The following is a 22,453-nucleotide window of genomic DNA, read 5'->3' as shown; positions in this document are numbered from 1 at the left end:
GCAGGGGCAGTATCATCAGAGTGGCACAGGCTGGAGGTGGGGATCATCACAGGCTGGACAAGCTCTGTGATCCTTTTTGCCTTGGCGATGAACATGATCGTCAAGTCTGCTGAACCAGAGTGCCAGGGCCCTCGGACCAAGTCAGGAATGCGCCAACCACCAATCAGGGCCTTCATGGACGACCTGACTGTCACCCCTGAGTCGGTGCCAGGAGGCAGGTAGGTCTTGCAAGGGTTGGAGAAACTGATTGGATGGGCAAGGATAAGGTTTAAGCCAAGAAAATCAGGGTCACTGGTGCTGAGGAAGGGCAAAGCCATGGACAGGTTCCGCTTCAGCATCGAAGGGACACTAATCCCAACTGTCTCCTAAAGGCCAGTGAAGAGTCTTGGCAAGGTGTTTAACAGTAGCCTGAAGGATACAGCATCAGTCCAGGCAACCTGTCAGGAGCTGGAGAGATGGTTGAGAGCGACGGACCGGTCAGGGCTTCCCGGCAAGTTCAAGGCGTGGATGTACCAGCGTGGTATCCTGCCAAGGATACTCGGGCCATTGCCTGTCTACGAGGTCCCAATCTCCATCGCAGACTTGGAGAGGAAAGTCAGCAGCTTCCTCAGGAGGTGGCTGGGACTGCCCAAGAGCCTTAGCAGCATCGCCCTTTACAATAATAACACCAAGCTCCAGCTGCCCCTGAGGTTCCTAGAGGAGGAGTGCAAGGTGACTCGGGCCAGAGAGGTGATGCTGTACAGGGACTCTAACGACCTCAAGGTGGCTCAGGCAGGGGTGGAGGTGAAAACTGGGAGTAAGTGCAGAGCCGGCGAAACTGTGCTGCAAGCGGAGTCTCGGACACGCCACAGAGTCCTGGTGGGAGCCGTGACTCGGGGAAGAGCTGGTCTGGGAACCTTCCCAACTCCCCAGTTTGACAAGGCCAAGGGGAAGGAGAGGTGCAGGCTGGTCCAGGAGGTAGTGGGGCAGCGGTGGAGGAGGAGAGGTCTAGCAGAGCAGTTGGCTTGAGGCAGCAGGGGGCCTGGACAAGGTGGGAGCGGGCCATGGAGCAAAGCGGAATATCCCGGTTGCCCGCAATGCTCAGGCAAGGGGACGTTGGAACACATCCTGAGCTGCTGCCCAAAGGCTCCTGGGCAGGGCCGGTACACCTGGCGTCGTGACCAGGTTCTGAAACCCATTGCAGAAGCCATCAGCATGGGAATCAGCAGCTGCAGATGAGCACGCCCCACCACCCAGATGATCACCTTCGTGAAGGCTGGAGTGCAGCTGCCAAGAAACAACAGCAGCCAAGAATCCGTCGGGAATCCTGGCGACTGCGCGGGACTGGAGACTTTCTGTAGACCTGGTGAAACAGCTGAAGTTCCCACAGCACATCGCCATGATCACCCTGAGGCCAGACTTCCTGGTCTCAGAGGCGACCAAAAACATCATCTTAGAACCATAGAACCATAGAAAATAGGTCCAGGAGGAGGCCATTTGGCCCTTCGAGCCAGCACCGCCATTCATTGTGATCATGGCTGATCATCCACAATCAGTAACCCTTGCCTGCCTTCTCCCCATATCCCTTGATTCCGCTAGCCCCTAGAGCTCTATCAAACTTGTTGGAACTGACAGTGCCGTCTGAAGGAGGCCCACGAGAGAAAGAAGACCAAGTACGAAAAACTGGTCATAGACTGCAGGGCTGGAAGGCAAGGTGTATGCACATCGAGGTTGGCTGCAGAGGTTTCGCAGGGCAATCGCTCTCCAAGACCTTGAGTGCTCTGGGCATCACCGGAATGGAGAGGAGAAGAGCCATCAAGAACATCACGGAGACAGCGGAGACAGCGGAGAAAGCCTCGAGATGGCTCTGTATCAGCAGAGGAGGACCGTGGGGAGGAGCGAATGCCACCTGAACACAAGTCCGATCGACCACGGCTGGGTCGCCCGGGCGAGGGTGTCTGTTGTTGAAAGATCTGAAACGCCCAATGACCCCAGGTTACATTACTGATGATGTGTTCAGGAGCATCAAGAGATGTATTTATCACTCACCCTTAGTGGCCAAGTATCGAATTTTGTTGGTTATCTTTCCTGTAAAATTTCTTGGAACATCTTTGCACTTTAAGCAAGAAGGCAGGAGAATGAGGTTGAGAGGGAAAGATAGATCAGCCATAATTGAACGGCGGAATAGATGGGCCGAATGGCCTAATTCTGTTCCTACATCTTATGAACTTATGAACTACTTTAAGGAAACAACACAAGTGCAAGTCATCGTTTTGCTTTTTCATTGGTTATTTGGAGACAGCTAAAAATGTACCTCACCTCCTGTTACCGCGCAGTCTGAAAATGTGTCCGATATTGATGGGATATTTAAAGTATCGGCTGGAGCAATTATACTTCAAGCAATTTCTAGCACTCAAATAACCCTTTAAAATCACTGAAAATAGTTCTGATAGTATATGTCACTTTTCCAGTCCTTCACTGTAAAAGCCAAACATTTATTGAATAGCAAATACCTCAAGACGGGGGAGTGTTTTGATGGTAAAAGGATTGAGCACAGCAGCCTGTCAAGGAAATTAACTTTAGTTGAGATCCAGTAAGCATTAAAGGAATAGGTCTCCGAGAATGTTCTTTTCAGCTTCACATATACTAACGCTGGCCGTTTATGCAGGCAGGTTTTATCAATATAAATGCCAGTTAGAAGTATTTGTACACAAAACGCCTTCCTTAACTCACTCTGTTTGTCAAAAGGAATTTTAGTTTAGTTTAGAGACACAGCATGGAAACAGGCCTTTCAGCCCACTAAGTCCACCGCCAATCACCCGTTCACACTATTTCTATATCTCTCGTTTCCCTTAACCTTAACTAAACATAGCACAAAAAGTAAGGAAATTTGTGTTTAGTAGATTATTTCTTTGTTGTAACAATGCTTCTTGGCAATAAATCTTATACCGTTGGAAAGCCTGTTTATTTCCCTTTTAAATGGTGCCACATTTGTAAGGAACATGCATTTGTGGGATGAGCAGCAGAGCTGAGTATATGGGTTGCGCCCATGAAAAATTTGCCAAATCTTCTCTGCCAATGCCAAACAGCTTATTCTGCTGTTGCTATTGACTCTTGTTTTGAGCTTCTGGTACCCCCAGGTGCTGACAAGAATGGGATGCCATCCCACAACAGTGTGTGACCAGGCTGGTGACCAGCATGAGGAGGAGGTGCCAGGCTGTTATGGCTGTGTATGGTTCTTCCACACACTACTGTGGCTCCTGTTTATTAAATGAATAAATTGTTAAATTGCCAATATGTCTTGTTTCTTCAGACTTCAATCATCCAATCCACCAAACAACACCGAACAAGAGTCAATGGCAGAATAAGCTGTTTGGCATTGGCAGAGAAGATTTGGCAAATTTTTCATGGGAGCAACCCATATACTCAGCTCTGCTGCTCATCCCACAAATGCATGTTCCTTACAAATGTGGCACCATTTAAAAGGGAAATAAACAAGCTTTCCAACGGTATAAGATTTATTGCCAAGAAGCATTGTTACAACAAAGAAATAATCTACCAAACACAAATTTCCTTACTTTTTGTGCTATGTTTAGTTTGAAGAAGGATCTCGGCCAGAAACATCACCCATTTCTTTTCTCCAGAGATGCTGCCTGTCCCGATGAGTTACTCCAGCTTTTTGTGTCTATCTTTGGTTTAAACCAGCATCTGCAGTTCCTTCCTACACTCTATTTCTATGTTCCCCAACTTTCTCAACCACTCCTTACACACTAGGGGGCAATTTACAGAGGCCAATTAAACTACAAAATATGCATGTGGTAGGAATCCAGAGCACCGGGAGGAAACCCACACAGTCAGAGGGCGAACGTGCAAACGACACACAGTGGAATTTGTTGGTGAAGATTACATTGGGGATTCATCGTGTGACTGCCTCTCCCACCAAAAGAACAAATGTTTTATATGATGAGACAAAGGAAGGGAAATGCATTGGGAAAAGAAGGTGTGATCTGATGAGGTTTTTGTGGCATCAATGTTTTAAATAACCCTCAGTTAAGGACATTAAACAATGGGCAGGTGTACTATAGGGTCCTTAGGAGAGAGGAGGGAAGGATTTGAGCTGGGAAAAGGATGCCATTATCGAATGAACAAACCTAATCACATCTGGTGTTGGCTTTGTGCATTTCCCCTCATGTTTCTGGTTATAGATCTTAAGAATGTATTTTCTTCTCCTTATCATTCTGAGCTTACCACAAAATATTACTATTCCAAAGGCAAATATAATATTTAATTGACTACTAGACCAAGTGGACCCGTTGGGTCCAAATCTCTCCAGCGGGCCTCTCGTGGGGCAACCCCCCCTCTCCCCCCAACTGACGATCCAGCGGGCCCAGCAACCCTCTCCAACTGACGAAGCCCGTTGTTGGGCGGGGAGTGTCTCTCGGGGCCGTGGGCGGGCGAGGGGGGACTGGGAAGGGTAGTGGGTGCCACTCATCTCGGCCCCATGCCACCAGCGCTGCAGCCAGAGCGAGCCGTGGACCCAAAGCCTCTCCTGCATCGTTGTAACACCCTCCCGCCCCCACTCCCCCCCACCCCTACTCCACCCCATTCCCTTCCCCCACACACCCACCCCTCACCCCCACCTCCACTCCCTTCCCCCCACCCCTACTCCCCCACCCCACTCCCCCTCCCCTTCCCCATCCCACCCCTACTCACCCCACTCCTCCTCTCCCCTCCCCCACACTCAACCCCCACCCCTACTCCCCCCACCCCACTCCCCCCTCCCCTTCCCCCCATCCCACCCCTACTCACCCCCTCCCCACTCCTCCTCTTCCCTCCCCATACTCAACCCCCACCCCCACGCCCCCACCCCCACTCCCCCTTCCCCACTCCCCCTTCCCCCATCCCTACTCTCACCCTCCCCCCCTCCCCTCCCCCCATCCCCACTCCCCCTCTCCCCTCCCTCCCCCCTACCGCCACTCAACCCCCCCAATTAACCCCTCCCTTTTCACCCCTCCCCTCCACTCCCCCTGCACTCCCCCCTCCCCCCTCCCCTCCCTCCCCTCCCCCTCATCCACACTCCCCCTCTCCCCTCCCTCCCCCCTACCGCCACTCACCCCCCCAATTAACCCCTCCCCTTTCACCCCTCCACTCCACTCCCCCTGCACTCCCCCCTTCCCACTGCACTGCCCCCCTCCCACTCCACTGCCCCCCTCCCCCCCCCCCCACACACCCACCCCATCCCCTCTCAATATCAACGGGCCCCAACTGCGGAGGCACGGACCCGTTGGGGATCCGTCACCCATCTTACATATCAGATCAATGGGAGTGGCCCCTGGGGCCGTTTCGGGCCCAGCAACACGACCGATTCATGCACCCGTTGGCTGGTGGGGAGTGTCCCCCAGGGGTCGTGGGTGGGATGTGGTGGCGGGTGGGGAGTGGGGAGTGTCCCCCAGGGCCGTGCTGGGCCCTGAAACCCTACCGATCTGTGGACCCGTTGGCGGTGAAAGCCACTTACCTGTACCCCATGCGTGCAGCGCTGATCGGCGGCGAGCGGCGGGGAACGTCGGCGAACGTCGAACTGCGGCGGCGGCCTTTATTTCAGTGTGAAGAGCGGGGGCGGTGCCCATCCCACGTGGGATGCGGACCAATCGGGCGTTGAGCGCTACTGAAGGACTTTAAAAAAAAATCTTTTAAATAAATCTTTTAGTCTTATTTAAACTATTTATTTAAAAATGAGAAAACCTTAGCAGAACTTGATTAGTGCGGGTGTCAGGGGCTATGGAGAGACGGCAGGAGAATGCAGTTGAGATGGAAAGATAGATCAGCCACGATTGAATGGCGGAGTAGACTTGATGGGCCGAATGGCCTAGTTCTGCTCCTATAACTCATGAATTTATCGGTCCTCCCATAAACTAGGGTATGTTCTCGACTTTCTAACCTACCTTATTGCAAACATTGAACGTTTCCGCTGGATCAGTTACTCTTTAATGCTGAGAAACTATATTCTGCACACTGGTGTTTTTCTCTCAGCTCTACCTGTTGAACTAGAGTTTGGCTTGAGAATGGCTTGGCTTTGGCTATTTATAGACAATAGACAATAGACAATAGACAATAGGTGCAGGAGTAGGCCATTCAGCCCTTCGAGCCAGCACCGCCATTCAATGCGATCATGGCTGATCACTCTCAATCAGTACCCCGTTCCTGCCTTCTCCCCATACCCCCTCACTCCGCTATCCTTAAGAGCTCTATCCAGCTCTCTCTTGAAAGCATCCAACGAACTGGCCTCCACTGCCTTCTGAGGCAGAGAATTCCACACCTTCACCACTCTCTGACTGAAAAAGTTCTTCCTCATCTCCGTTCTAAATGGCCTACCCCTTATTCTTAAACTGTGGCCCCTTGTTCTGGATTCCCCCAACATTGGGAACATGTTTCCTGCCTCTAATGTGTCCAATCCCCTAATTATCTTATATGTTTCAATAAGATCCCCCCTCATCCTTCTAAATTCCAGTGTATACAAGCCTAATTGCTCCAGCCTTTCAACATATACGACAGTCCCGCCATTCCGGGAATTAACCTAGTATTTGTACAGTATTATCTGAGTATTTATGTACAGTATTATCTGATTTGATGTGTTAGCACACAAACAAAGGCTTTTCACGGTACCTCGGTGCATGCAACAACAATACACCTAAGCCTAAATCTAAAGGTGTTTTGCTTTAAAGTTACCTTACTTACAAACAAATCTACTAACTCTAGGCTGCATGCAGCATCATTTGCCTTCTTGTGGAATGGAGAGGCATTTGTGCCCAGCACTCCATAAGGTTACATCATGATAAAAAGATATGTAACCTTTTACCCTCTGTCTTACAGTCCAATTCATATTTTGCAGATTTCAATACTCAGGTGTAAGATTCATTTGAAGTCTAAACACTGTAATTTCTGTGTGGGTGAAAAAAATATAGAAAAGCATGGAACACAACGAGCAGTTTACAATTCACAGGTCTTTAGGGATTTAACAGTGTGCCTGATGGAACCATCAAGTTATTAACTGCGGAATAAGCAAGGTTGTGTAGCACAATCATGGTTTACAGTCTTAGAACTGCTCTTAGGACTGAGTAAAAATTGCTTTAGTTTCAAGATATAGGCTCACACAGCATGTAAACAGGTTCACGGAATCTGTGTTGGACATCAAGCAACCACTTAAGTCTACACTAATCATTCTACCTGTCAACTCCACAACACATTCTACCATTCAACCACACATTAGGAACAATTTGCAATGGCCAAATAACCTCTCAACCCACGGGTCTTTGAGACGTGAGAGGGAACTAGAGCAGCATCCTATCTGAATACAACACTGCTGGGCATGGCAACTGCTCTGCCCAGGACTGCAAGAAATTGCAGAGAGTTGTGAATGCAGCCTAGTCCATCGCACAAACTAGCCTCCTCCCACCACAACTCTATCTATACTTAATAGTTCCTTGGAAAAGCAGCCAACATAATCAAGGAATACTCACAGCCCATCATTCTTTCTTCTCCCCTCTCCTGTTAGGCAGAAGATACAAAAGCTTGAAAGCACGTACCACCTGATTCACGAACTGCTTCTTCCCTGCTGCGATCAGAGTCTTGAACAGACCATTCATATGCTTGGTATGAATTAGTATTGTAACAACATTTAAAAGACATGTTCCCAATGTTGGGGGAGTTCAGAACAAGGGGCCACAGTTTAAGAATAAGGGGTAGGCCATTTAGAACAGAGATGAGGAAAAACCTTTTCAGACAGAGAGTTGTGAATCTGTGGAATTCTCTGCCTCAGAAGGCAGTGGAGGCCAATTCTCTGAATGCATTCAAGAGAGAGCTAGATAGAGCTCTTAAGGATAGCGGATCCGGGGGGTATGGGGAGAAGGCAGGAACGGGGTACTGATTGAGAGTGGTCAGCCATGATCACATTGAGTGGCGGTGCTGGCTCGAAGGGCCGAATGGCCTCCTCCTGCACCTATTGTCTATTGTCTATTGTCTATTTGGATAAGTACATGAATAACAAACGGTTTCGGGGAATATGGGTCGACCTCGGGCCGGTGGGACTCGTGTAGATGGGGCATCTTGGTCAGCATGGGCAAGTTGGGCCGAAGGGCCTGTTTCCATGCTGTATGGCTCTATGACGCTATAATTCCTGATCTTCCAATCTAACTAGTTGTGGCCCTTGCACTCCATTTCATTTGCACTTTCTCGATAACTGTACATTATATTCTGCACTGTGTTGATTTTCTCCATTGAACTACCTCATGTAGTTATGCATAGTGTGATTTGCCTGGACGGCACACAAAACAAGGGTTTTCACTGTATTTCGGTCATGCATTGCCAATAGCATCTGGGGAAAGTCCAGGAAGAACAAACACATAGATTCTGCATGGGCAGTACTGGAAGTTGGGGTGCACCTGAGTTGTTGTAGCTCTGAGCAACAGATCGACCAGCTGCACCTCAGTGGTGCCAGCCATTATCACATGTCTAAAGGGCCTGTCCCACTTAGGCAATTTTTTAGGCGACTGCCGGCGACTGTCATAGTCGTAGCAGGTTGCCGAAAAGCCAGCGACTGGACCCCTCCTACCACAACGTCTACGACAATCTACAACAACCTACCACCTAGTCGAAGTCAAGCTACGGCAAACTACCGACAATTGGCGACCCAATCGTCGCGACTTAGGACGTCCAACTACGACCGCGCCTATGACAACCTGAGACCACGCAGGTGACAACCTACAACAACTGAAGTCAACCTATGTCTACCCGTGACAAGCTATGACAAGCTACAACCCTGTCGGCGACAACTAAAGACCATTCACATAATTTTCGCCTTCGGTTTTGACGCCGGTACCTGTCACCGGTTGCTGTAGGTTGACGTAGGTAGTCGCCAATGGAATTCACCGAAGTCAGCACTGGCGACAACCTACGTCACCTGGCGACAACCTGGTGACAACCTATGACAGCACCTACGTCAGGAGACGTCAAGCTACGATCATTGGCATCAAACCAAGAGTCACCGAATATTTTTAAACATTTCAAAATCCAACGGCGACCAGAAAAACACTATGACTCTTTGGAGACTACTCACGACCATACAGGCGGCACCCCGACCACTGTGTGGCGACAGTCTAGTCGCCTAAAAAATCGCCTACGTGGGACAGGGGCTTAAGGCTAATCCATGGTCTATGAACAGTTGCATAATTTCAATTCCTTGCAACAACATTTATTACAAGGAATGTGTAGGAAGGAACTGGAGATGCTGGTTTAAACCGAAGACAGACACAAAATGCTGGAGTAACTCAGCAGGACAGGCAGCATCTCTGGAGAGAAGGAATGGGGGACTTTTCGGGTCGAGACCCTTCTTCTGACTGGTTAAGGATAAGGAAAATTAGAGATATAGACGTTGATGTAGAGAGATAAAGAACAGTGAATGAAAGATATGCAAAAAAAGTAACGATGATAAAGGAAACAGGCCATTGTTAGCTGTTTGTTGGGCAAAAACAAGGACATGTCCACTAAGCTAATTTGAACCAGAATTTGTGTTTTCACATCGTATTGAAAGACTGAATCCATTACTCCTACTTACCCCTAAAACTAGTTCTGTTTCTATGTTTTGAAAATCACCAACCCTTTAAGATGTCGCTGGAATTTAGAAGACTGAGGGGGGATCTTATTGAAACATATAAAATTCTTAAGGGGTTGGAGAGGCTAGATGCAGGAAGATTGTTCCCGATGTTGGGGAAGTCCAGAACCAGGGGTCACAGCTTAAGGATAAGGGGGAAGTCTTTTAGGACCGAGATGAGAAAACATTTCTTCACACAGACAATGGTGAGTCTGTGGAATTCTCTGCCACAGAAGGTAGTTGAGGCCAGTTCATTGGCTATATTTAAGAGGGAGTTAGATGTGGCCCTTGTGGCTAAATGGATCAGGGGGTAAGGAGGGAAGGCAGGTACAGGTTACTGAGCTGGATGATCAGCCATGATCATATTGAATGGCAGTGCAGACTCGAAGGGCCGAATGGCCTACTCCTGCACCTATTTTTCTATGTTTCTATGTTGTGAAGTCAATTAATAGTGGAAATGCAGGGAATGAAAGAATATGGATTATGTGAAGAGTTTTTCTTGGTATCTTGCTATCATGTTCAGCACAAACATTGTGGGCTGAAGAGCTTCTTCCCATGCTGTGCTGTTATATATTCCATTGGCAATGTTGGTTGGATTCACAATGTCATGTGGATAAGTAACCGTGATAGCCATTATTATGTAATGAGTTTCAACAGTTAACTGGTTTCATTGATTCGTCAAATTATGCAGCATTGAAACAGGCCCTCCACCTCAAGTTTCCAATGCCGACCATGATATCCACCTGAGCTAGATCAATTTTGCGCAGCAGAAACTATCTTTTGTGATGTGGATAGGTTACAAGGTATCACAATACATTTCTCTTAAATAATTGGCTTCCGTGATCTTCTCCATTGTAAACACAGACGAAAAAACATTCATTTCAGATCTCCCCCATCTCCTGTTGCTCCACACATTGCTAACCATATTGATTCTTATGGGGACCTATTTTCTCTCTCAAGGTACCCTTTGCTCTTAATATATTTGTGGAATCACTAACGATTCTCCTTTACTTTATTTGCCAGAGCTACTGTATCTCATATCCTTTATTTACCCTTCAGATTTATCTCTTAAATCTACCTCTACATCTCTTGTACTCTTTGAGGGATTCAACTGACTACAGCTGCCTCTAACTGATGTATGCCCCCTTCTTTTTCCTGACTAGAGCCTTAATATTCCTCATCTGCAGGGCTTTCTGTTCCTGTCAACCTAGTCCTTCACTCTAAGAGGAACCTGACCCTGAACTCCCCCTTTCTCACTATTAAAAGCCTCCTAATTTACCTGCAAACAAGCTCTACCAAGCAACCATTACAATTCCGACCTAATGCCTTCAAAATTAACTTTGCTCATAGATTAATGAAATCATGAATGGGTCTCATTTTAACAGAGTATTCATTCAAAACACAAATTTATGTGTTTTCCTCATGAACACTGAGTGATTTCTGAACATTTCCAGCAGTTTCATTTTTATTCAAAATTCACTCATCCATCTCAGCACCAACTCCTGCAAATATCCGAAAAACATGAAGACATCTATCAACTCAGTTGGTGTGTGAGTGTAAGCCTGCTTCAAAATAACACTGCCGCACCTATGGTGTTTCTAAGCCATTTGTTAAACAAGGCGCAACCTTGTAATGATGGTAAAATAAGATTGGAAGTATTTTCTCAACAGGCCAATTTCATCCAAAGTAAAATATGTGTCTATTTCTCCAAGGAAGTATTGGAGCAAATCCTTTCCCTACCGGATAAAGATTGAGGTGATTTTAAACCCAGGTGCTTCTGTACAATGGGTAACATTCATTCAAATACATTTCTCCTAGTTCTATCTCCCATTGAAGTCATTGTATAAGAGATAGCACCATCTTAACCAGCATCCAATGTCAACATTCACCCTTTCTGGCCCCATCCTACCTGACTGACCTCTTCCACAGGCACACTCCCACCTGCACCCTCCGCTCTGCTGCTGCCAATCTCCTATCCCCCCACATCCGGACCAAACTCAGATCCTGGGGGGACAGGGCTTTCTCCATCGCTGCTCCCACCTTATGGAACTCACTACCCCAAACCGTCAGAGACTCCTCCACACTCACCACATTCAAAACATCCCTGAAGTCTCACCTGTTCAGTACTGCCTTCAACCACTGAAGGTCACCTCACCTTCTGTCTCCTTTCTCTGTTCGTTTACTTATTTACTTATTTATCTATTTATTCATTTCCCTATGTTTTCTAAATCTCTGTAAAGCGTCTTTGAGTATATGAAAAGCGCTATATAAATAAAATGCATTATTATTATTATTATTATATTTATATATATATTGACGCCACTCTCAGCAGCTCTGCATTGGTCTCTCCATTGCCAAATTACACAATGAGACCAGGTGTGGACCCAAGTGTTTTTGGAATTCAGGCACAAAAAATTAATGCTGACATTGGATCTTGTTTGATTGATTTATTGAAAGATACAATATGGAAACAGGCCCTTCAGTCCATAGAGCTCATGCTGATCATCGATCACACTTTCACACTAGTTTAGTTTAGTTTAGTTTAGTTCAGTTTAGACGTACAGCACAGAAACAAGCCCTTTGGCCCACTGAGTTTGCACCAATCCCCATACACTAGCACTATCCTACATACTAGGGGCAATTAACATTTTTGTTTTACTGAATCCAATTAACCTACAAACCCGTACATCTTTGGAATGTGCGAGGAAGCCGGAACTCCCAGAGAAAACCCACACGGCCATGGGAAGAACATACAAACTCCATACAGACAGAACCCAGAGTCACGATGAAATCCCGGGCTCTGGCGCTGTAAGGCAGCAACTCTATCGATGCGCCACCGTGCTGTCCCTATAGTACCCATATACTAACATAGTTCTATGTTATCCCACATTCACACCCTCTCCCTACACAAGGGCAATTAACCTACAAACCTGCACATCTTTGGGATGTGGCGGGAATCCGGAGCACCCGGACGTGTACAGTGGTGCACAGCTCCATTACTTTGGGTTCAATCCTGACCTACCCAGGATGGAAATATCAAACACTAAAGGGCATAGCTTTATGGTGAGAGGGGCAAAGTTTAAAGGGAAATTGGCAGGAGATTCTGGGGGATGTTGATGGTTATGTGAGAGAGAACAGTTTTTGCAGGGAAATGTGTGGCGGTTCAATGGTTCAAAGGTACTTTATTTGGCACTTGTTCCAAGGTACAGTGAAATTCATTATTGTACAAGTATCATTCTGCATAAGCGCGTAGACACATCTTAGATAAATATCTCAGATACAGTACGTGTATAGTAGTAGTACACTGAGACAGTATACAGAGTCGTCAGATGAGTACCATTTTCAAGTCCCAGTTGTTGTATGTGCAAGGTTGTTGACCTGACCATGAGGCCCGCTGTCCTGGCGGCGTTGCAGGGTCGGCCTGGCCAGGCATAGCCGTGGTTGCAGGGTCGGCCAAACCAGGCATAACCGTGGTTGCAGGGTCGGCCAAGCCAGGCATAGCCGTGGTTGCAGGGTTGGCCTGGCCAGTCATAGCCGTGGTTGCAGGGTCGGTCTGGCCAGGCATAGCCGTGGTTGCAGGGTTGGCCAAGCCAGGCATAGCCGTGGTTGCAGGGTCGGCCTGGCCAGGCATAGCCGTGGCTGCAGGGTCGGCCAAGCCAGGCATAGCCGTGGTTGCAGGGTCGGCCAAGCCAGGCATAGCCGTGGTTGCAGGGTCGGCCTGGCCAGGCATAGCCGTGGTTGCAGGGTCGGCCAAGCCAGGCATAGCCGTGGTTGCAGGGTTGGCCTGGCCAGTCATAGCCGTGGTTGCAGGGTCGGTCTGGCCAGGCATAGCCGTGGTTGCAGGGTTGGCCAAGCCAGGCATAGCCGTGGTTGCAGGGTCGGCCAGGCCAGGCATAGCCGTGGTTGCAGGGTCGGTCTGGCCAGGCATAGCCGTGGTTGCAGGGTCGGCCTGGCCAGGCATAGCCGTGGCTGCAGGGTCGGCCAAGCCAGGCATAGCCGTGGTTGCAGGGTCGGCCAAGCCAGGCATAGCCGTGGTTGCAGGGTCGGCCTGGCCAGGCATAGCCGTGGTTGCAGGGTCGGCCATGCCAGGCATAGCCGTGGTTGCAGGGTCGGCCTGGCCAGGCATAACCGTGGTTGCAGGGTCGGCCTGGCCAGGCATAGCAGTGGTTGCAGGGTCGGCCTGGCCAGGCATAGCCGTGGTGTCCTCCACCGCGGCTCCACCGTTCTGCGAGAGCCTATGAAGACTCAACTCCCTCATGGATGTTACAACCAGCAGGTCAAAGTGTGAATCTTTGTCAGTTGTCAAAGTTATCAAGACTAGTTCAGGGGTAGGAAATGTCATTGTAATGATTGTACACTTGTCAATATACAAACCAACGTGCTGTGATCTAGAATGTTTTTGACTCATGTAAACTGCCTCTGCCGCAGGTCAGGTAACTACACTAATTGGTAGGACCTTATATTACAGAATAGGAGGACTGGGTAAGCAAGACCTGGCCCAGATAGACAATTGTGTTGTGGTTTCTTCTTCAGGTGATTTATCAAGAGATTACCGAGTTATTTTTTTCCTTTGGTCAAGCCTATTTACACCATAAATAGACACAGCATGTTGGAGTAAGTCCAACAATGCATAGTTGACGTTTGGAGTCTGAGGAAGAGTCCCAACACGAAATGTCACCTATTCGATTTTCTCCAGAGATGCTGCCTGGGTCACTGAGTTACCCAGCATTTTGTGTCTATTTTTGGTATCAATCCGCATCTGCAGTTCCTTTTTGTTACATCCTATTTACTCCATCACTTTTCCATTGGACTCACCAGCCAACTACTGTTACACCTGCTTGGTATGTTTTTGCAGTTATACGTCGATTCCAAACTCCACAAACAATTCTGAGCTTTGTCAAGATATCGTATTGGTTTGCATTTATTTAGCATTTATTAAATCCTATACTAGTAACAGGCAGCTTGACCAGTGAATCAATATGTCGGTGTATGTTGGCATGTAGCAAATTGTTCAACTTTGTGATCTCACAGCAGACAATATCTCACAAGACATGAGTAACTGAAAAACAATTAACTGTGCATGCTGGAAATCTGAAATAATAAGAAAAAATGCTGAAAATATTTAGCAGAGATTAAAAAATGGAGGTCACGTTTCTGGTTGGTGAGAACAACCGTTTCTGGTTTCTTTTATGAGAACAAAAAGAAGTGAGAAATAGCAAGTTTTTTAAGTTGCAATGAAAGAGGGAAGGTAGAGAGAACAAAGGGGAGTGACTGTGAAAGAGTGCAGGGTATGAGATACTGAACAGAGCCAGATAGATTCTTGATTAGTACAGATGTCAGGGGTTATGGGGAGAAGGCTGGAGAATGGGGTTAGGAGGGAGAGATAGATCAGCCATGATTGAATGGCGGAGTAGACTTGATGGGCCGAATGGCCTAATTGTGCTCCGATCAGTTATGACATGACCTTATGACACCAGTGATGGTAGGCTGGGAGGGAGAGGTGTTGACATTAATTGCAACTGATCTGGCATGTTTTTTATCCCTCCCTTATTCGTTCTCATCCACCTCCCTCTGGTTGTACTTCATTCAGGCAGATCGGTTATAACATACAAGCCTTCACCACCCTCTCTCAGCCAGCTTCATCACCACTTGTCTCACTTGCTCGCCATTCCGATCACAGACATGGTTTACATTCTCTCCACCCCTCCCCTTAAAAAGATGACTTCTAACTTCCCTTATTTCTAATGAGAGGCCACTAACTGAAACATTGACCTTGTTTCTCACCACAGAGGCCACCTGCCCTGCTGAGTACATCTAGTATTTTCTCCTTTTTTTTTCTCATCAGACATGCATTCATTTCGCTCCTGGTGTCCATAATGGCACATCCTTCCGTAATAGTACTCCCAGGGTAGCAAGCACAATTACCATCAGGAATCCACTACTGCCAGAAAGATAAAGTCTAAATTTAAATAAATTCCGGGAATACTCATATATTTTGAATATAATTTAACAGCAGGATATTGATCCTTTTTCAACAAAACAAGCATTAGGCTAAATATATGATAATGGTACTAAAGTGCAGCAGCATCATGGTTCATCGTTTGTTTGACAATGGTCCATTATTGAAATAATTCAGAAATCTACAAACGAGCAAAAAAAGGGCAGCATTCAACTAAAAACTGAAACATGTCGCCCTGTAAATAAATCAACATGCAATTAAAAAGGCTGGGTTCTTTAGCAATATTTTTGTTTGATGCTCCATGAATTGAACTTTTCAGGAAGATGCAATGTATGATGCCATATTACATTCAGTGAATATCCAAACTACACACAAACGCTCGATGTATTAAGATGCTTCCTTCTCCTGACTGACATAGTGAGCATAGACACAAAATACTGGAGCAACTCAGCGGGACAGGCAGTGTCTCTGGATAGAAGGAACGGGAATTTCCTGTCCTGCTGAGTTACTCCAACATTTTGTGTCTATCTTCGGTGTAAACCAGCGCCTGCAGGTCCTTCCTGACATAATGAGCAATATGATTGCATCAAGAATCTTACTCTTGATTCTGATTATGACACTATGTATCCATGCAGAAACGTGAAATTATATCTCATGAAGGGCATAGACCATTATGAATTGGCATTCAGTGATTCAATTAAAATTTCCAAGGCAACAACTGTCAAGGCAATTTTAGGGACAGGACTCCTCTTTGTAGTAATGGAGGCCTTGCTGTTGCCCAGATTCCAGTTTAAGGGGTAGAGCAGAGATTAATCTTTTAATTGTTGCTAAATTATCCCTGAAAAATCATTCACTCATATTGCACATTTAATGTGGTAAAACATTACAAAATGTTTTAATGATATTTACACGTTTCTCAATTTTATAAGCACGTTGCAGCAATTGTCCCAATGTATCTCACTGGGACCATTCTAACCTTTACTCCAGCAAGGATTGCAACCAGATTCTATCGAAAGAAATCTGAATGGCTCGACACAAAACATCGCCTATCCATTTTCTCACGAGATGGTGCCTGACCCATTGAGTTACTCTAGCATCTTGTGTCTTATCTACCAACAAGATTGGTTGGAACACCAACTTACTGAGTTTAGCCTTTGATGTATTCAATCAAATTTCAAAAAATGAATGCTGCATAAATTTTGATTTTCTATTTAGTCTGTTCGTCTTCCTGCCAGGCATGTTAGATTAAAGTTTCTCCCAATGTGCCTCATTAGAAGTTATGCAGATGGATGCGTAAACCATCTTTTATTTCAGAAGCTAAAATGATGGGAAAATCCAAGACTGAAAACTGCTGCAGCTAATCTAGCAGATCATAAAGCCAAATTTCTATCAGACATTTCACTCTTATGTGTATATCCAATTCTTCTTTAAATGTTACTTTTTGATCTGCCTATTTGTTCATTCATTTTCAATACTCATCATCCTTGGTTTAAGACAGTTAGATCAGTTTCTTTTCCCAAATGAGCTGTCTTGAATCTAGAGATTATGTCAATCTCAAACATATTAGCCAGGGCCAATTCATCCCTTAAGAATGCTGAAGTCTTTTATAATCTCGTTACTGCAGTAAATAATCTCTTTAACCTCCGTTTATAGCTTAAATGCCTTAAATCAGCTCAGTTTGTAATTTTATCTTCATTCTCACAGTTTCTTGAATACAGCAAACAGAATGAACACGGTGTAAAAATATTTTAGAGAGGAACTGCAGATGCTGGTTGAAACGAAGATAGACACAAAGTGCTGGAGTGACTCAGCAGGACAGGCAGCATCTCTGGATAGAAGGATTGGGTCCTTCATTCATAATGTCGTCCATTCCCATTCCTGCTGAGTTACTCCAGCAATTTGTGTCTATCTACGGTGTATGTGTATGTTAGAAAGGAACTGCAGATGTTGGTTTACACCGAAGTTAAGCACAAAGTGATGCAATAACTCAGCGGGTCAGGCAGCATCTCTGGAGAAAAAGGATTGGTGACATTTTATGTTCAAAGATGAGTCCCAACCCGTATCATCACCCATATTTGACTCCAAAGATGCTGCCTGACCCACTAAGTTACTCCAGCACTTTGTGTCTATCCACAAAGTGTATATGTTGCTGAAGCAAGTATAGTAAATAATTTGGACAATTCAGAAGTTTGCCATTTATACCAAAATTTGTCGTGTGGTTGATGGGATGGAAGTGCAGATGCTGGTTTACACTGTAGACACAACATGCTGGAGTAGCTCAGCAGTGCAGGCAGCATCTCTGTTAAAAAGAATTGGGTCTCGACCCGAAATGTCACCCATTCCTTCCACCTAGAAAATATCAATGGGTTGGTTAGGTACATAGAAAAATGGAACCTAATCTAGTAGAGGTTGAGGTAATCTGGATAAACCAGTGCTTTTATTTTTGTGACATTAATTCAATGAGGCAAATCTTGCAGTTGGCAATTCCAATCAGAACTCCACTTCGTAAGTCTGTGGTTGGCACGTATTGTTAAATGCAGAGGCCAGAAATTCACTGAATAATAGGTAATATCCTATTGTGTCCTTGGAGATGCTGTATTGAAGAATGCTACAATTTCCAGACACTAGAAAAATCACCATTCATTTTTATTGACTTATTTGTACATGAAACCCTTTGGGAACTTTCAGCCTGTGGATTAGGAGATGGGGGAAGTCTGTTTTAGTTTAGTTTAAAGTATTTCATTAATTTAATTACTGAATATTTGAATGTATTTTGACCAAAGTTAATCAAAGCTCATCAAAATACTCTGTAATCTTTTTAATAGTCTCTTTTAATTATTTACAACAACTTTAATATTTTTTAAATGTCTCTGATATCAGAACATATAAAAATATGTTACAATCCTTAACAATGTTACATAATATTAAACCGTGCTCAACCTTGCCTTCTCCCACAGTTATTCAGAGCATTGATGACTGCATTGGGGCTACCTCTTGCACTCTATCTCCACTACATTGACAACTGCATCAAGGCTACCTACTGCACCCATCCAGAACTCATGGACTTCATTAACTTTACTACTAATTTCCATCCTGCACTCAAATTCACTTAGATCACCTCTGACACCTCCCTCCCCTTTCTTGATCTCACTGTCTACATCACTAGAGATAGACTTTCGACTGATGACTATTATAAACCCACTGACTCCCACAACTATCTTCCCACCCTTCCTCATGTGAAGACTCTATCTCCTACTCCCAATTCCTCCATCTACACTGCATATTTCTCCCAAGATGTGCTGTTCTGCACCAGGACATCAGAGATGTCCTCATCGTTTAGGAAACGGTGGTTCCCCTCTTCTATCGTAGATGAGGCCCTCACAGGTGGCTTCTCATTACCTCGCAGCTCCGCTGTTGCTCCTCCTACCCCTAGTCACAACAGGACAGAGTAGCCTTTGTCCTCACCCCATCAGCCGTCGCATACAGCACATAATCCGCCAACATTTTCGCCACCTCTAATGGGATCCCACCACTAGCCACATCTTCCCATCTGCTTTCTGCAGAGACCATTTCTTCCGCAACCTCATGGTTAACTCATCCATATAACTCATCTGTATAACTCATTATCACCCATCCCACACCCACCAATGGACCATTGTGAGCTCCACCTTTACTTAAATACCATTGCTTTTTGCATATCTTCTATTCATTTGATCTATCTATATCTCTGGCTCCCATTTTCTCTGACTCTCAGTCTGAAAAATGGCCTTGACCCAAAACGTCACCTATTCCTTTTCTCCGGAGATGCTGCCTGACCTGCTGAGTACTTCATCTTTTTGTGCCTGCCTTTGGTTTAAACCAGCATCCGCAGTTCCTCCCTACACAGTTAGTCAGAAAATTCTGGGCTTGCTTGCTTCATGCTAGCTAATGCAATGTCTATGTTAGGAATTTGGTGCCTAACTTGAGAGTGCAGGGGGCAAATAGGTTTGGCCCTTATGTCCAGCACGGGGATATAAATATGAGCTTGAGGGGGAAGTATAGATGTTGATGGTGAGAAAACTTATAATTGCTTTTTACAGCATTATTATAACCGGTTAGGAAGGTAACTGCCGATATTTTCTTGCAAAAAGCCAAGCTAAATTCTTTATGATTAACTGTGATCCTTGTGGTTCTCCATTCATGAACCTTTGCTATGTTAATTTAGCTTCAGTCACAATTTCAATTACTTATCTTTCCTATTTTATTGTTTAGCTAGTTTTCATCCACAAGTCTGGCATTCTTTTCTGTCTTATTTCTGTGGATTAACAACATTTCCATCCCTGCAATGTAGTTTTGAAAGCTCCGCGTATTCCTATACATATCACGTAATCTTGTCTACAACCCCTTGCTAGTCTGTGCTGCTGTTCATTTGTTTATATCTCACCACCTCAAAACTCTGATCATTTCCAATTAACATTCTGCTTCGACTGCTATGGCTCAATATGGTGCTGTAAATTATCATATCATATCATATATATACAGCCGGAAACAGGCCTTTTCGGCCCTCCAAGTCCGTGCCGCCCAGCGATCCCCGCACATTAACACTATCCTACACCCACTAGGGACAATTTTTACATTTACCCTGCCAATTAACCTACATACCTGTACGTCTTTGGAGTGTGGGAGGAAACCGAAGATCTCGGAGAAAACCCACGCAGGTCACGGGGAGAACGTACAAACTCCTTACAGTGCAGCACCCGTAGTCAGGATCGAACCTGAGTCTCCGGCGCTGCATTCGCTGTAAAGCAGCAACTCTACCGCTGCGCTACCGTGCCGCCCAATTCATTCTTAATGGGAAGCATACATATAAAACATGCAGCAAATTCTGCATCATCAATAAGGCCTGAAATCGCTTCAAAAACCCGTATAGATTCATTAGGTAAAATCTCCCTCCCCACTTGAACATAGAAAAGTACAGCACAGGAAAAGGCCCTTCAGCCCACAACGTCTGTGCCGAACATGATACCAGGACCAACGCTGATTTGCCTACACATAATCCATATCCCTCCATTCCCTGCATGTCCCAGTTCCTATCCAAAAGTCTCTGTAATGCTTCTATCATATCTGCCTTAACCATTCCTAGCACTGTGCTCACACGCGCTGTAAAAAAAAAACTTGCCCTGCACATCACCTTTAAACTTTGCCCTTCTCGCTTAACGCTATGCCCTCTAACATTTGATATTTCCATACTTGCCATAGTACTCGTGTTTTATTGTCACCTTAGGCCTGACACTTTCTCTCAGCAGATGTTTAGAGCTTCCAAGTCATTCCAAAACCTATTTTTGAAAGCTAGCATTACACTTGTCACAAAATGTCCTCCTACCACAGAATGCAAGTTAAACGTAAAGAATCATGTTAACAAGATGCAGAATAAAGAAAGTCTTTGTTTAAGAATGGACATGGAGAGCATTTTTCATAAAATAATTCCTGGTAGTCACTTGTGTAATTTGGAATTACACAGGGAATAGAGGTGCAGCTGGTTGAGCCGTTGCCTCACAGAGCCAGAGACCTGGCTTCGATCCTGTCCTAGGGTGCTGTCCGTGTGGTGTTTGCACATTCTCTGTGTGACCACGCAGAGTTTTCTCCCACATCCCAAAGACGGCAGGTTTGTAGGTTAAATGTGTAGGAAGGAACTGCAGATGCTGGTTTACACCCAAGCTAGGCACAGAATGCTGGAGTAACTCAGTGGGACAGGTGACATCTTTGTCTGAAGAAGGATCTCGTCCCGAAACATCGCCCACTCCTTCTCTCCAGAGATGCTGCCTGTCCCGCTGAGTTACTTTAATTGGTTAATTGTTAATTAAAGCTTAATTGCCCACTGTAAATTCGGAGCGGTTGCAAAAGTAGGATAACATTGAGCTAGTGTGAACGGGTGATTGATATTCAACGTCTACTCAGTGGGCCGAAGGGCCTGTTTCCACACTGCATCTTTAAATCAATTATTGCTTTAAAAAAAATACATCCGGAAGATTCACACTATTCCTCCCCAAAATTAATTTGATCAGCTTGCAGAGTTGAGAAGGGAGGTCGCCAGTATTATTTTTCGCTTGCAATGCTTGTTTAGAGCATATTCTTTCATTCTTCTGCCTCTCCCAGTTGATTCACAATTGCATTTGAGGAGAAATACTGAACCAAGTGGCCTGTTCACTACATTTTATAATAGGCTTCACCAGCCTGACAATTATTTTGTTTATCCTTTGTCCAATCTACATCCTATTTGATTAGTTTATTATTGAATTAGTAGACTGTTATTAAATTCTTAGCTTTGATGGGGGACTGTTTCATTTATTGCTTTAATTAAATTAGTGAAAGCCAATGTTTTGAGAATTGATTATAGTGAATAAGGACATTAGTTTCAAGGACTGCAGAAAGGACCGTTAAGCCAGAGGCTATAGAAGATTGTAACAAGACTAAAGATAGAAATAAGAGTGCCCCATATGTACATGTATTGTACATGTATTGTACATATGGGACAGTGTGGGAGAAAATATTGTTGGACACATTCTGCCACAGTTTCCTATTTTTCTGGCACAGTTAGGGGGGATAGGGACCACTCTCAAGGTACAATTTCAAGCTTAGCGTGTTGCAACTGTTACGAAGGGCATCTTGTTAGTGAAAACAACAATTGAAGCATCACAAGAGGCCAGGTCTGTTTCAAACACAAAAGATTTATTATCTAAGTAGACATAGAGTCATAAAGTCATACAGCACAGAAACAGAGCCTTAGGCCCAACATGCCCATGCCGATTGAGATATCCCATCTATGCTGGTCCCACATACCTGCATTTGGCCCATATCCCCATAACCCTTTCTTACCACGTATCTGTTCA

The sequence above is a fragment of the Rhinoraja longicauda genome, chromosome 6 (assembly GCF_053455715.1).
Source record: "Rhinoraja longicauda isolate Sanriku21f chromosome 6, sRhiLon1.1, whole genome shotgun sequence".
NCBI lineage: Eukaryota > Metazoa > Chordata > Chondrichthyes > Rajiformes > Arhynchobatidae > Rhinoraja > Rhinoraja longicauda.
Note: the sequence above shows the minus strand (reverse complement) of the source record.